The sequence below is a fragment of the Bos indicus x Bos taurus genome, chromosome 14, assembly GCF_003369695.1.
Source record: "Bos indicus x Bos taurus breed Angus x Brahman F1 hybrid chromosome 14, Bos_hybrid_MaternalHap_v2.0, whole genome shotgun sequence".
Classification (NCBI taxonomy): domain Eukaryota; kingdom Metazoa; phylum Chordata; class Mammalia; order Artiodactyla; family Bovidae; genus Bos; species Bos indicus x Bos taurus.
In genome coordinates, this window is record NC_040089.1 from 62913825 (window position 1) to 62927767 (window position 13943).

General features: G+C 40.9%; 1 protein-coding gene across 3 annotated transcripts in view; it reads left to right on the forward strand.

Annotated features, from left to right (window-relative positions):
• The window catches only part of NCALD (neurocalcin delta), a 468360-nt gene that overhangs the window by 372655 nt on the left and 81762 nt on the right, over window positions 1–13943 (forward strand). Inside the window, exon 1 of one of the 3 annotated variants that reach the window (XM_027561418.1) lies at window positions 2527–2672. The exons of 1 other annotated variant lie outside the window; for it this stretch is intronic. The gene's annotated coding sequence lies outside the window, so the exon portion shown is untranslated. Of the gene's footprint in view, window positions 1–2526; window positions 2673–3402; window positions 3427–13943 lie in introns of those variants that run through there. One more of the 3 variants, XM_027561420.1, reaches the window with a different exon arrangement.

Consider the following 13943-nt stretch of genomic DNA (forward strand, 5'->3'; position numbering starts at 1 on the left):
CCCACTGCAGTATTCTTTCCTGGAGAATCCCATGGACAGAGGAGCTTGCCAGGCTAGAGGCCATCGCATCACAAAGAGTCTGACATGACAGAAGCGACTTAGCATGCATGCGTGACGATTTTAGACTTTCTGGTGGCCTAGATGATAAAGAAACTGCCTGCAATGCAGGAGAGCCGGGTTCAATCCTTGGATCAGGAAGATCCCCTGGAGAAGAAAATTCACTCCAGTATTCTTGCCTGGGGAATTCAACGGACAGAGGACCCCGGCAGGCTACAGTCCACGGGGTCGCAAAGAATCAGACATGACTAAGCGAACAACACTTTCACTGAGCTCCAAAGAGATCACTACCACAATTTCAACCCTGCAGAAGACCAGTAACTTACTTTGCTGTAAGAGGAATCTCTAATTCTAGATGATTTCCAAAGGTAAATCAGTGATGGCAGGTTGGAAGCATGTTACAGAGAAAAGAATGACAACTATCCACTTTTCATTTGGAAGGTCAGTCCACTGATAATTTTAACTTACAATGAGTGCCTAAGTCAGTATACAATAAAGTATTCTAAATCTTAAAAGACTTAGAAATATAGAAAATTCAAAATGAAAAAGTGTGGGTATTGGTTAAATCTTAAACTAATTTAAGGCCAGAATTTTAGGAATTTTTAGAACTGGTAACTTGTTTCAGAGGACATCACCTATAGGCAAACTGTGGTACTGCAGTCTGCATAAAGGAAGTGCTGATCAGGCAGCTGTGGATTAAAGCAAGCCGTTCAGAGCACATGGGGCCCTAGAAGTCTAGAAGGAAATGCTTTTTTTCCTCTCCTCCCACTCCCCTCATTGCTGTGATGTGCATTTCTGACAGAAAACCAGAACCCTCCACTGGAACAAAGCAAGAATTTGTGAATTGTGACTGCAGCCTAAATCTGCCATTGGTGCAACATCCTGAGGCATTGAGATAGACCTTGGAATCAATGAGCCAATGGTCCTGGTGCTAATAGGTACATTTTCCGCTGTCATTATCTGAAATGCAAGGGGGAGCTTTCCTTGCAGCATTACACTTTAATGTTACTTTTGCAGTGCTATAGCTAATAATAGCATCAGGAAGCTATCTTTTCAAATAAAAATGTATCTTTTCTCCCAGTTGGGGCTAGGACAGAAGTAAAGGAAGAGGGAGATGGGACAGGAGGATTCTATGGTCAGACAATTTGAACATTAGTCTTACTGTTCTAGAAGCAATTCCTGACTGGAACCGAAGAAATTTCATTCTTTTGCAGTGACATAAATGTAATCTGCTCAGCTGGCTTAACTTCCACTTGTATTTTGTAGCACCCTAGTCTTTTTTTTTTTTTTTTTTCCTGTTTAAAGAAGCCAGACTAGATATCCCAATAACTCTAGCATAGGAAGATCCTTCAGGTTTTGAGAGCAGTCTTTTCTCCTTGCCTTTTAATCTCTTTCCTCTTTGAATGTGTATACATTTTCTGAATGTATTTTTCAGAAGAACTTCCTCTGGATTTCATTTCATTTTATTGAATGGACTTCCTGTTAATTAAAAGGGAGAAGGAACTGGGAAATAAGCCCTTGTGTGTGGTATTAGAAGTAAGTGAGGCTGGTCCTAAGGGAAACGAAGCTGACGTTAGAAAACAAGCAGGGCGGTCCTTTTCTTCTGCTGTCCTGGACTTTCACTGAGGTTTGTGTTTGGGGACACTTACCCATTTTTTTCCATGCTGAGTCCCAAGGGGACGTGGACAAGAGTGTTTTGAAGGGGAGAATTTGGCAACTGTATGGTGACCCCTAAAGTAAAAGTCCCAAAAAAGTTTTCAGTGTCAAGTATTTTAAAGCAGCACTGCTCTGAAGCTCTTTCAGTGGTTCATTCCTGCGTAGACAGTTCACAATGTACAGATCCCGAATTCATCTCACCTGACTCCCCATCCTAGTTGATGTGAGGCTCATCAGACTCGGATCTGACTTAGGGCCACCACACCCCATGTTTCTCCTCTGTCTTGCCATGACCAGCATGGTCTCAGTACAAGGATGTGGATTCTTAGATCATTTTAAAAATATCTTTTCTTCCAGCTCCCTTTTGAGCTTCAGTTTTTATTCCATTTACTGACGAACAGATTTAATTAGCTTGGAATACTACTCCCAGAATTTCTCAGTTCTTTCCTTCTGTTCTACAGAGAGAGAGAGAGCCACGAGCTTCACGCTGGTAACGGTGGGACTAGTAGGACTCGAGAGGGGCATGCCTTTTCCTGCCGAGAACTGTAAGGAACAGACCCCCACAGCCCTGAAGAGGAAAGTTGCAGGCACTTTGCAGTCACCACTTCAAGGGCTGAGGTTGTCGGGGAGCTGTCCGTGATGGGTGGTGGGGTGTGCACACAGACACACACACGCACTCACACACACATACACACCGCAGTGACAGATGACCTATTGAAATAATTTCAGAGCTGTTCTGTGGTTGCTACGACAACCAATGCTCTCTTGGCTTTCATCTGGCCATGTGACAGGGACTTTGACGTCAGCTAGAGGCAGAGCCTGTGGCTGAGTCCGCACAGTCAAAGGCCTGTGAGAGGCTGGGTGGGTGCTGGCCGCTGCCGCTGCTCTCCACGCTGCTGCTTCTGCGTCCAGGGGCTGCGGAGCATGGACTGTTAAATCTTGCACTTCTGCTGTGTGAGGTAATCAGTTTGCTTTATATACAATAGTAAGATGTGTTTATAAATCACAGCGGCTTTCCCCTCTCTCTCACCTCTTACAAGTTTGTCTTCATGAGCAATTATTGTTGTACCCAGAGAAAAAAATGTGAAGCAGCTTCTACTTGTTCATTTGGGGCGGAATCTCTGGCATTTGGTTAAATTTGGATTCATGTTCTGGGAAGTAGGTTAAAATATAATCGCCTCCCTTGTTCAGTACTTGCTAACGTGACATAGTTTAGAGATACAGACTTTGCAGCTTGAGCCAGATATTCCCCGTTGAATTCCAGGAATCTCCCCTTCAGTATTGTTTCGAGTTTAAAGACGCCAGCACAGCTTAGCAATAAGGGGCTAAGTTTGCCTTTTTATATATATGTATGTATTTGCTACCATATTCTGAATCAGCCTAGGATAGTTCGGAATGTGGTCTCTGTCTTGTTTGTAGCGTTCATAAGGAGCAACAATAGGCACAGTGGTAAAGAACGTTACAGTTTGAAACAAAAGTTGGGGGTTTTCTAGTAAATCAAGTATTCTGAAAATACCAGGGAAAACTGTCAACAGCTTCCTGTTTAGAGAAAAACACTCCGGACTGTGCCAAGGAAGTTGGGGTGGGACCCCTGACATGTGCGCATGCCGTTGCCTTTTGGTTGTTTGAGCAAACGTGCACATTTGCAGTATCTTCCTCTGAAAATTCAGCTGTGAAAAGGAAAGTGTTGGATGGTCTTCGCTAAGGCATCATGTAAGCTATTTTTGTACTTCAAAATTGAAATAATTACCTAGAGAAGAAAGCAATAGCCCTAAAACTAAATTATCATGGGTAGATCTACTTTAATTCAAACACAGATAAAAATAGTCACCAAAAATTGTTCTAGTTCTTCAATGAGTAATTTGATAACTGTGATTAATAAGGCTTTTTATCTCTATTCCTATAACAATATGTACTGCAAATTGGAGGAGGGGGGATTTGCGTTGCTGTAGTTCATTTCTTCCCCAGGTTGAGTAATTTTGAATTTTCTGTCATTGCATACAAGTTGGATGATGTTTGTAGCTTGTAATTCAAATAAAACCTCTGGTATTGAAGTTAATTGAAGCCTAGATTTATAGCCAGCTAGCTAAATCTTACAGATGTAACTGGAAAAAAAGAAAATTTTAGAGCACCACATTTAATATACCTACTGATGAATAGAAAATAATGATTTGACCATTTAAATGAAGAATACATATTTTATAATATGTAAGCTATATATCAATTTAATGCAAGAATAATATTGTTCTTTTCTATATTCTTTATTAGTTTCTGAATTCTGATCACCTTTATTTTACTCTTGGAGATGAATAAACAGTATTTAACTTCAAAAATAAGTTGTGAGTGTACAAATAATTTCTCAATAACTTTCAATGAGTGAATATTCATTTGACTTGCTGGCATTCGATATGTCTATTTTTGGCCAGAGTCTCCATGGAGGATTTTCCAAAAAATCTAATGTGCTTACACTCCAGGCACAACTACTGAGGCATTATCTCATTGTTTAATTTGTCTCATAATAACTCAGAGGTCATATTCTTAACACTCCTAGAAATATGTTCATTGATTTGCAATGCTTCCAGTAAGTATGAATAGGACCAATAGCCAGCAGCACTGTCATTTAAAAGCAGTATCTTTGATGGGGTACTTTGATGTTAGCTTCTTTTACTCAAAATTAGGAATTATCATTAAAATTTTTCCAGGAAGCAATGATTTTCTTGATTCTCTCTATATGCTTTAGAGTTATAAAATAATTGTATTCAATGCCCTAATAAAACAGATTGGATTTCAGCAACACAAAATAAGTAAACAATTCAATGTTGATTGGCAAAATGTCAATGACAAAGTTTATCATTAGAAGAAAGCAGCCTTTCTAATAATAACGGAGATTCTTCAGAATCTACAGGTCTTTCCTTATGGCAAAATAAGGGCGGGGGAAAGAGTCTCATCAGAATCATCTATTTACAGCATTGAGACTGTGTTGATTTCAGGTTAAGTTTGCTTCAACTTCAAAACATACTAGCAAGGAATGATTTACTCTAGAAACCTGGATGTTGCATGTCAACTGCTTTCAGTTTTAGGGACTGTAACCTTTTGGATGTCATAGACCTTTTATCAGGCTGACAAAGCCTATAGGTTCTTTTTAGACTGATGTTTTTAAATGCATAATAAAGTATGCAGGATTACAAAGGAAACTACTTTTATTGAAATACATTCACCAGATTTTCAAAAATTGTGAAATGTGTGTTGTTAATAATTCATTATTAAATAAACCAAATTGGCAGCAGTTATAATAACTACCATAATTGTGAAGCAGAAATGAGTGTAAAAGGTATTTTGAGATGGCTACAGTGACTGTAATAGGAAGTGAGAATATTTGTGACTTCTCTTGGCAACAAAATCACGGGACGGTGGTAGGTGGTTTGTGGCCTACATTTTAATTGAAAGATACTAAATTTCAGTTTGAGGTTGGTGAAACTAAAGATATAATATTTTTCCCATCCAAGTTCCTGGATCCTGTGAAGTCTGTCCACCTCTGAGTTAAATGATATGCAAGCTGGTGATGCTGAAAGGTCTTGGAACTGCACTGGACAAAACCCACACCACTGTTTCCATATCAGTTCCACCGCATCTGATTTTATTCTCTGAGTGTTGTGAATTTCACAATATTCTCTAATTTCCCTGTGAAAGGGATGGTATCCACAGAGTTACCAAACTGTAAATTTCTTTTGTTTTCCTCCTTAATCCTTAAGTAGTCTTATATACTTGGACTGACCTCCTGCCTGGTTAAATAGGGGTTAAGAGGGAAAACGTACAGTGTTAATACAATTTATACAAGTTAAAGCCATGGATCAAAGAAGTAAGACTATAGCTGTTTACAAAGGGACTTTTATCCAGTCAAAGAAAACAAGCAATAGTACTCAGATGAAGAATGCAGAATGTTATATGAAATCGATCGTAGCTGCAGGAATATTCTAGAAGATACTTTGTGTGCTCATGACAATTGAAATGAGCATTAGAGAACTTATGTCACTTTTCAGTTTGATATAAAGCACACACATGTAAATTGATCAGTTGTAATGTAAATCTCAGTTACTCTGGATAGAGCCTGCAGGTTCACCTATCAGAGGTTCTTAGAACAGGACACAGTCAAAATGAAATAGGGAATGCTGACACTTCCCAAGTAATCTGAATGCAAAATCTTACTTGATTTATTGGATATTCAAGAACAATATAGGAGATATTAATATTATTGTTTAGAGTGACTTATATAAGAATTGCCTCATTTCCCATGTCACTCTTAATTTGCGGAAGATACTGCCTAATTTTCCTCCCCAACTAACTAGGTGCCTTTGCAGTTAGCTGGCTGCTGTCATGTATTATTGCGTTTCCAGCCGTGTGTTTAGTCCCAGCCATCCTTTCTGTTACATCAGCACCATCACCCTAGCCTAAGAAAATCGGAGCTATGACATTATGTACAAGCTGGTGTTTAAACTCAATCCAAATCCCTAACATGTGAAATGGATGCTTAGCAATGTTTCTTCATGTATTCTCAGGGGAATTAAAAAAAGAGGATTTTCTTAAACATTCCTTATTCTTTGGACTAGGAAAGAACACCTGCTTTGGGGGCTTTGAGTCTCTGTGGCAATTTGATAAAGAAACTTGGAAAAAAGTCGAAAATCTCTGACTCCAGGCTGTACTGTTTGCTTCTGTCATGGCTGGTGTTTGAAATTTCAAGTTTAGAAAGGAATGTGCCATTATTTTTCATGAAATCAACCCTTATTTTAATGGTGCCCTGTGATGGAAACCCAACCAGAAATAGCATTCCAAAATATAGTATTTTTTATTGTTTCCAGAAGTGATGCCATGAAAGTTAATGCTCATTAACACATTGATATAAAAATTATATGATAAATATTTAAATTCACTGGAGCCACATGCTTTAAACCCAAAGCAGTCTGTGCTTATTATTTTTGTAGTGAGGTTTAGGGATTTGGGGGACATATTTTTATAAATCCCTTTAATTAGAGACATAGCATCCCTTTAAAATTTAGTGGGCACTAATAGAAAACATAGTATACTTACATTAAAGTTCAATATTTAATTTTCAAGAAAAGAAGGCTGTAGTCTGCAAGATATCCCAGCTGCTGCCTGTCCTAATGGGAGAATTGTCCATATTTTCTGAATTCTGTCCCAATGAGTGCATGTTCAGTCACTCAGTCATGTCGAATTCCTTGTGACCCCATAGACTGAGGCCCACCATGCTCCTCTGTCCATGGGATTTCCCAGGCAAGAATACTGGAGTGGGTTGTCATTTCCTTCTCCAGAACCCAGTGAGTGTAGGAAAACCAGACTGCATATTGCTTTTATGCAAAGATGAATTCTTTGAAGGTTTGTCCTAGAATTTTTTTGCTTTGATGAATTTAAACCCCATCCATTAGAGGTAAATGCTGAGAAGAGTGTTGTATTCTTTGGCTCGCTGCTCTGCTGACTCCCACAGACTTTCATCTGATTCATGCAACTAAAACCACGACGAATTTTGTGACGACCGTATTTACGACATCCTTGGAGATAACTTCAAAAAATAGCATCCCACAGTGGTTATCCGATCCTATGCCTTCCCATGTTTTACCATGGATCAGGTTCAGCATGAGGCAGCATCACTCAATCAGCAAGCATTTTAGTAAGTGGCTGCTGAACCCACAGTTCATAGCAGGCATTTTGGGCTTCTTCCTCAGTGGCCCTTGAGTAATAGCTGCCACTGGCATAAAGAGCCCAAGTTACTTTATGGACTTCTGACTATTGTTTGCTTGAGCTTTTATTCAAACCTATAGTCTTTCTTGCATTCAATAAGTTTTGAGCACCTACTGTGTGCCAGGCATTAGACTAGACACTACGAATACTGTGGTGAACAAGAGAGACAAGGTCTCCACCATCATGGAACTTATAGTCTCATTATACAGGCAACTTGCCCAGAGACCTAAGTGTTGACAGCAACCAAGGTTTCTCCTTCACAGCCATGCTGGCCAGTGTAGTCAAAAAGAGAATCTTCTCTGTAAGGTAAAAAAAAAAAAAAATCAAAAGAAAAGAGACAAGCAAACAACCTAGGAACCACTGGATTTTACACCAGAGTCAAACCTTAGAAGAAGCATTCCTCAGTTGGTGATCACCGAGCCTAATTTGCAGGCACTTGTTCATATCAGTGTCAAGGATTCCACGTCAGTACGCCCAGCCCTATTCCCAAAGGCTACTTGTCCTCCTAGTTGAGAAGATATGAGACTGATAGGGACTGACCTAGAGAATAATTTTCCTTTATGCACATACCCTGCCTTATGCAAATAGCAAGAGCCATTTCATCTTATAAAAGGAAATCCTTAAGTTAGTTGTGCTCGAGTGTATCAATCCTGTCTTCCCTGTACTAACCCAGTCAAGATAGGCTCACTGCTCCAATAAATAGCCCCAAGTCCCAATGGCATAATGCAGTATTGTTCCTTTTTCAGTCACCCATAAATTAGATTTGGGAGAAGGGCTCCACTCCACACAGTAACCCAGGGATTCAGGCTCCTTCCATCTAGTTAAACTGATCTAGAGGTAAATCCTGTCTCTACCACTTACAGGTGTCACTTTGGGCAAATTACCAAGGTCACAGTTTCTTACCTGGCTAATATAATAGTAATTAGTACCTACCTTATGTGGCTTCCCTGGTGGCTCAGTAAAGAATCTGCCTGCAATGCAGGAGATGCAGATTTTATCCCTGGGTTACAAAGATCCCCTGGAAGAGATCATGGCAATACACTCCAGTATTCTTGCCTGGAGAATCCCCATGAACAGAGGAGCCCCAACGGGCTATAATCCCTAGGGTCTCAAAGAGTTAAACAAGACTGAAGCGACTGAGCATGCATGCAAGCATATAGTATTTTTTTCCTAGAAGTAATGTTACATGTTGTGGCAGATTGTACTCTCCAAAAATGGCCCTGTAATTATATCTACCCCATCCATCCTCCATGCTTTTCTTGAGTATTGCTACTCTACCTCAAGAAGTAGAGTCTATTGCCTTCCTCTTGAACCCACACAGGCTTTGTGATTGGTCCAATTGATAGAGCACAAGGGAAACAATGCCAGGTGACCTCCAAGGCTGGATTATAAAAAGCATTCAACTTATTTTTTTTCTCAGCTGTTCTTTAGAAACCAGCCACCATGTTATGAGGAAGCCCAGACCATAGAGAGGAGCCACATGTAGGTTTCAGCTAACACCTCCAGCTAAGATCTCAGCCAGACAACATGCATCAGCAACCAGATGTGTGAGTGGGCAGGTCTCCCAAGGATTCCAGGCCCCAGCCCCAGGTCCCCCTTGCCCTTCCTGATGCCAAGTGAACCGGAGAGAAACTGTCCCTGCTGAGCTGTATTGTGTGTTTAGTCACTTAGTTATATCTGACTCTTTTGAGACCCCATGGACTGTAGACCACCAACCTCTTCTGTCCATGTAATTTTTCAGGCAAGAATAATGGAGTGGGTTGCCATTTCCTAGTCCAGGAGATCTTCCCGATCGAGGGATCAAACCTGTGTCTCCTGTGTCTTCTGCATTAGTAGACAGATTCTTTATTACTGTGATCCCTGCGGAATCCTGCCCTAAACAACAAATTCATGTGCAAAATAAAAATTGTTAAGTCCATATATTTTAGAATTATTTCTTAGGCAGCCAGAGTAACTGGAATGTATGGGGTAATTAGAAATTACTGAAATACCTGTACCTATGTGGACTTTGGGTACATATAGAGTAAATAGGTTTGGGGGATTTGGCGTAAGTGTCTAACCTAATTAAAATAATTTCTGGAGAAAAATACATTTCAGTTCAGTTCAGTCCAGTCGCTCGTGTTCGACTCATTGCGAGCCCATGGATTGCAGCAGCCCAGACTTCCCTGTCCATCACCAACTCCCAGGGCTTACTCAAACTCATGTCAGTGATGCCATCCAACCATCTCATCCTCTGTTGTTCCCTTCTCCTCCCACCTTCAATCTTTCCCAATATCAGGTCTTTTCAAATGAGTCAGTTCTTCACATCAAGTGGCCAAAGTATTGGAGTTTCATCTTCAGCATCAGTCCTTCCAATGAGTATTCAGGACCGATTTCCTTTAGGGTGGACTGTTTGGACCTCCTTGCTGTCCAAGGGACTCTCAAGAGTCTTCTCCAACACCTCAGTTCAAAAGCATCAGTTCTTTGGCGCTCAGCTTTCTTTACAGTCCAACTCTCACATCCATATATGCCTACTGGAAAAACCATAGCTTTGACTAGACAGACCTTTGTTGGCCAGTTAAATTACAAATGGGCTTTAGGTACATATCCTGTTCATAAATTTGGAAGAGTGACCCTACATAGTAATGCTACTGCTGGTTCTAGGAGAAGATTTGGGCTCCATACAGAGATGGTCAGTATGCATTAGTGGAATCTCCCTTGTTGCCTCCTGCTGGCTGGCCCATCTCTACAGGAGAGTCTCATGTGGACAGCAGGGCTTGTGCCATTTTCCATGGTCACTGCTTAGTCTCTCTATCTGCTTTTGTCTCTTTCTCACGCCGACTCTGTCCAATCCACTGCCTACTTGTCTATTAGATCCTGCTATCTCCTTGAGTCTCTTTTTTGGCCTGTTTCCAATGCTTCTAAACCTATTTTTTCTGCTGTAATGGTTTATAGTAAAGCTAGGGAATTTCTGTTGGCCAGGTAAGATTTAGCTCATTCAGCCGTCTTTTTTCTCTTGACAAAGCTGCCAAGACGGCAGCCCTCCCACTGGCATGCAGCTCCACGTGTTGGTCAAACCTAGAACTTGAAATCGTCAGAAATGTAGTCCTTAGGTCCTGACTCAAAGAAGCAATCTCTGTCTCTTCTACCACAGAGAAATCAATACCTCTGACTTTCTTCCTGCTTACTTAAACGTCACCTCATCCTGAGTCTTCCCTCTGGAAGGCTAATCGATATGTTCACCTTGATGTATTCATTCAATATATATTCACTCCATATGGTGGCCCCTGTTGTTGAGCACCTAAGTATAAAGATTTCTTTTGTATTCAGGGACTGGTAAGCTTCCTCCAATTGTCTCTCATTTGCTCACCACTAACACCAGGCAGATGTGGTCCAGTCACCTAGACCTTTCAATGACCAGCACACGTCCCACCTCACCCAGGATGTCCCAGCTAAGTAGGATACTACAAGGGTTAACACAGGAGCAGCTAGTCTCTGAAAGGGTTACAGTCCAGTTGGGGAGGCTGGACAGCATAGGCAGCTGAGATCTAGAACTATATCTTCCGTGTTGGGTACCAATTCTCATAGTGCCTAGTGTAGTGCTGGACACATAATAACCACTCAGTAAATCTCTGGTAGGTGATTAGTGAATAGATTAAGTATGGGTATATGGCATTGAGATGACTTTGGAGGGGAAGTGAACTTTGAGTTAGGCTTCAAAGGACATGTAATATTTAGCATGACCCAGGAGTGAAAGGGTTGCCCATGAATAAGAAACATCATAAATACTTTCCTAGTAACTGAAATAGACACTCACTTATCTGAGATCAAGAAAATAGCTGGGAATAGGAAAAGCGTACAACCCATAAGGTAGGTCTGTGAAGGACCTGCTGCTGCTGCTAAGTCGCTTCAGTCGTGTCCGACTCTGTGCCACCCCATAGATGGCAGCCCACCAGGCTCCCCCGCCCCTGGGATTCTCCGGGCAAGAACACTGGAGTGGGTTGCTGTTTCCTTCTCCAATGCATGAAAGTGAAAAGTGAAAGTGAAGTCGCTCAGTCACATCCTACTCTTATCGACCCCATGGACTGCAGCCCACCAGGCTCCTCCATCCATGGGACCCTCCAGGAAAGAGTACCAGAGTGGGGTCCCATTGCCTTCTCCAGTGAAGGACCTAGAGTTTATCAATTTAAAACAAACTGGATTTGATCTGACAACAAGAAGCTAGTGAAATTTTGGGTGCAGGTAAGTGATACATGTGTAAAGTGATGTCATAATAGTTTCATAACCTTGTTTCCCTTTGCTTTTTTACACAACTTATTTTAATTGTGAATACATATTAAGTGTTTCCTTTTCCTCCATTTTTCTCACAGAAAAATTCTAACTTTTTAAATGAAAAAAAAAAAAGTGAGGGATTTCGTTGGTGGTCCAGTGGCCCCTCCTAATGCAGGGGCCAGGGTTCAATCCCTAGTCGGGGAATTAGACGCCACATGCCACAACTGAGACCTGACTCTAACCCAATGCAGTCAAATAAATTCAAACAAATGTTTTTTTAAAACGTGAATTCCGTTTTCCCCTCAATACTGTGTAGATGGCTCTTTTAACTTTAGTTGGGTGATACCTGTTGGGGGAACTATGTTAACTTCATATTTAAAAATATATGTAATCTGCTATTTAACAAAGTCACATCTGAATGAAACCCAAACCAACTGAAAATTCAAACCTTCATAACATTTTCTATAGAAGAAGAGTCTCATTGAAGTCATGTTGAATCATATCTAGATTTAAGAAACAGGGACTTTTTATTGTGATAAAATATACATAATGTAAAATTAACCATGTTAACCATATTAAGTGTACCAGTCAGTGGCATTAAGTACATTCTTGCAACCGTTACTAGCATATGTCTCCAGAACTCTTTCCATCTTCCCAAACTGAAACTCTGTGTCCATTAAACACTAACTTCCCATTCTTACCCACCACTGTTGCCCCCATCTCAGTCCCTGGCAACCATCACTGTACTTTCTCTTAAGGTACATTTTAAAGAAGTTTAAAACAAACCTACCATTCCTCTTTCTCTTGCCTGAAGTCTTCAATTAATAAAGTCCTTGCTCAAAGTCCCCAAATGGGTGCTTTCCTGGTCGCTCCGTGGCAAAGAGTTCACCTGCCAATGCAGGAGACATGGGTTCGATCCCTGATCCAGGAAGATCCCACATGCTGCAGAACAGCTAAGCCCATGCACCACGACTTCTGAGCCTGTGCCCTAGTCCTGCAGCTGCAACCACTCAAGCCCTCATGCTCTAGGGCCCGTGCTCCACAACAGGAGGAGCCACCGCAGTGAGAAGCCCGAGCACCGCAACTGGAGAGCGGCCTTCACTCGTCACAACTAGAGAAAAGCCCCTGCAGCAGCAGAGACCCAGCACAGCCAAAAATAAATAAATAAAATTACATTTTAAAAGGTCCCCAAATAATTGGAAATTTCTTAGGTTTACACAAGTGGGCAACGTTTACGCAGAGTTCCACGATGTAGAGATTTCAGACATAAAACAGAGACGATGGGTTGAAACGTGTTCAACTCACCTACTTAAACCATAGTCAATACAATTTTTGTATTATCACTCAGCTTTTCCATTTCCCTTGTCAAAAAGAAAGCCATGGAACCTGAAATTTTCTGGTCCCAGGAGAATCCTGTGGACAGAGGAGCCTGGTGGGCTGTTGTCCATACGGTCACACAGAGTTGGACACAACTGAAGCAACTTAGCATGCATGCATTGGAGAAGGAAATGACAACCCACTCCAGTATTCTTGCCTGGAGAACCCCAGGGACAGAGGTGGGCTGCCATCTATGGGGTCGCACAGAGTCAGACATGACTAACGTGATTTAGCAGCAGCAGCAGCAGCAATATACTCAAATAGTCCTATATTAGTGTTCTGTTCTAAGAAACTTAAGTATAGAATCAGTACATGTTTATGAGAGAACATTCAGAAAAATAAAGAATATAAAGAAAATAGAACTTATTTTTAATATTCTACTGCCTAAATAATCACTATTAATATTTTAAAGTTAAAAAGCAGTATATCTCATTTTACTTTATATTTCATCTTACTTTACTTCAACAGAAGAGAAAAACAAACAAACTCTGAAATAAACTCAAGCATGTGAACTTCAGGTAACTGTTTCTTTAAAACAGGAATTAATGATTTTTAACTAAATTGAATTTCCAATTAAAAATTGAAATTCAATCAAGCAATAAGAGATTGAGGAATCAATGTTTGTTAAAAACTAATTATTTCTTAATGGATATGGATTAGGGCTTCCCTGGTGGCTCAGTCGGTCAATAATCCACCTGCAATGCGTGAGACCGGGGTTCAGTCCCTGGGTCGGGAAGATCCCCTGGAGGAGGGCATGGCAACCCACTCCAGTATTTTTGCCTGGAGAATCCTGATGGACAGAAGAGCCTGGTGGGCTATGCTCCATGGGGGTCACAAAGAGTCAGAGA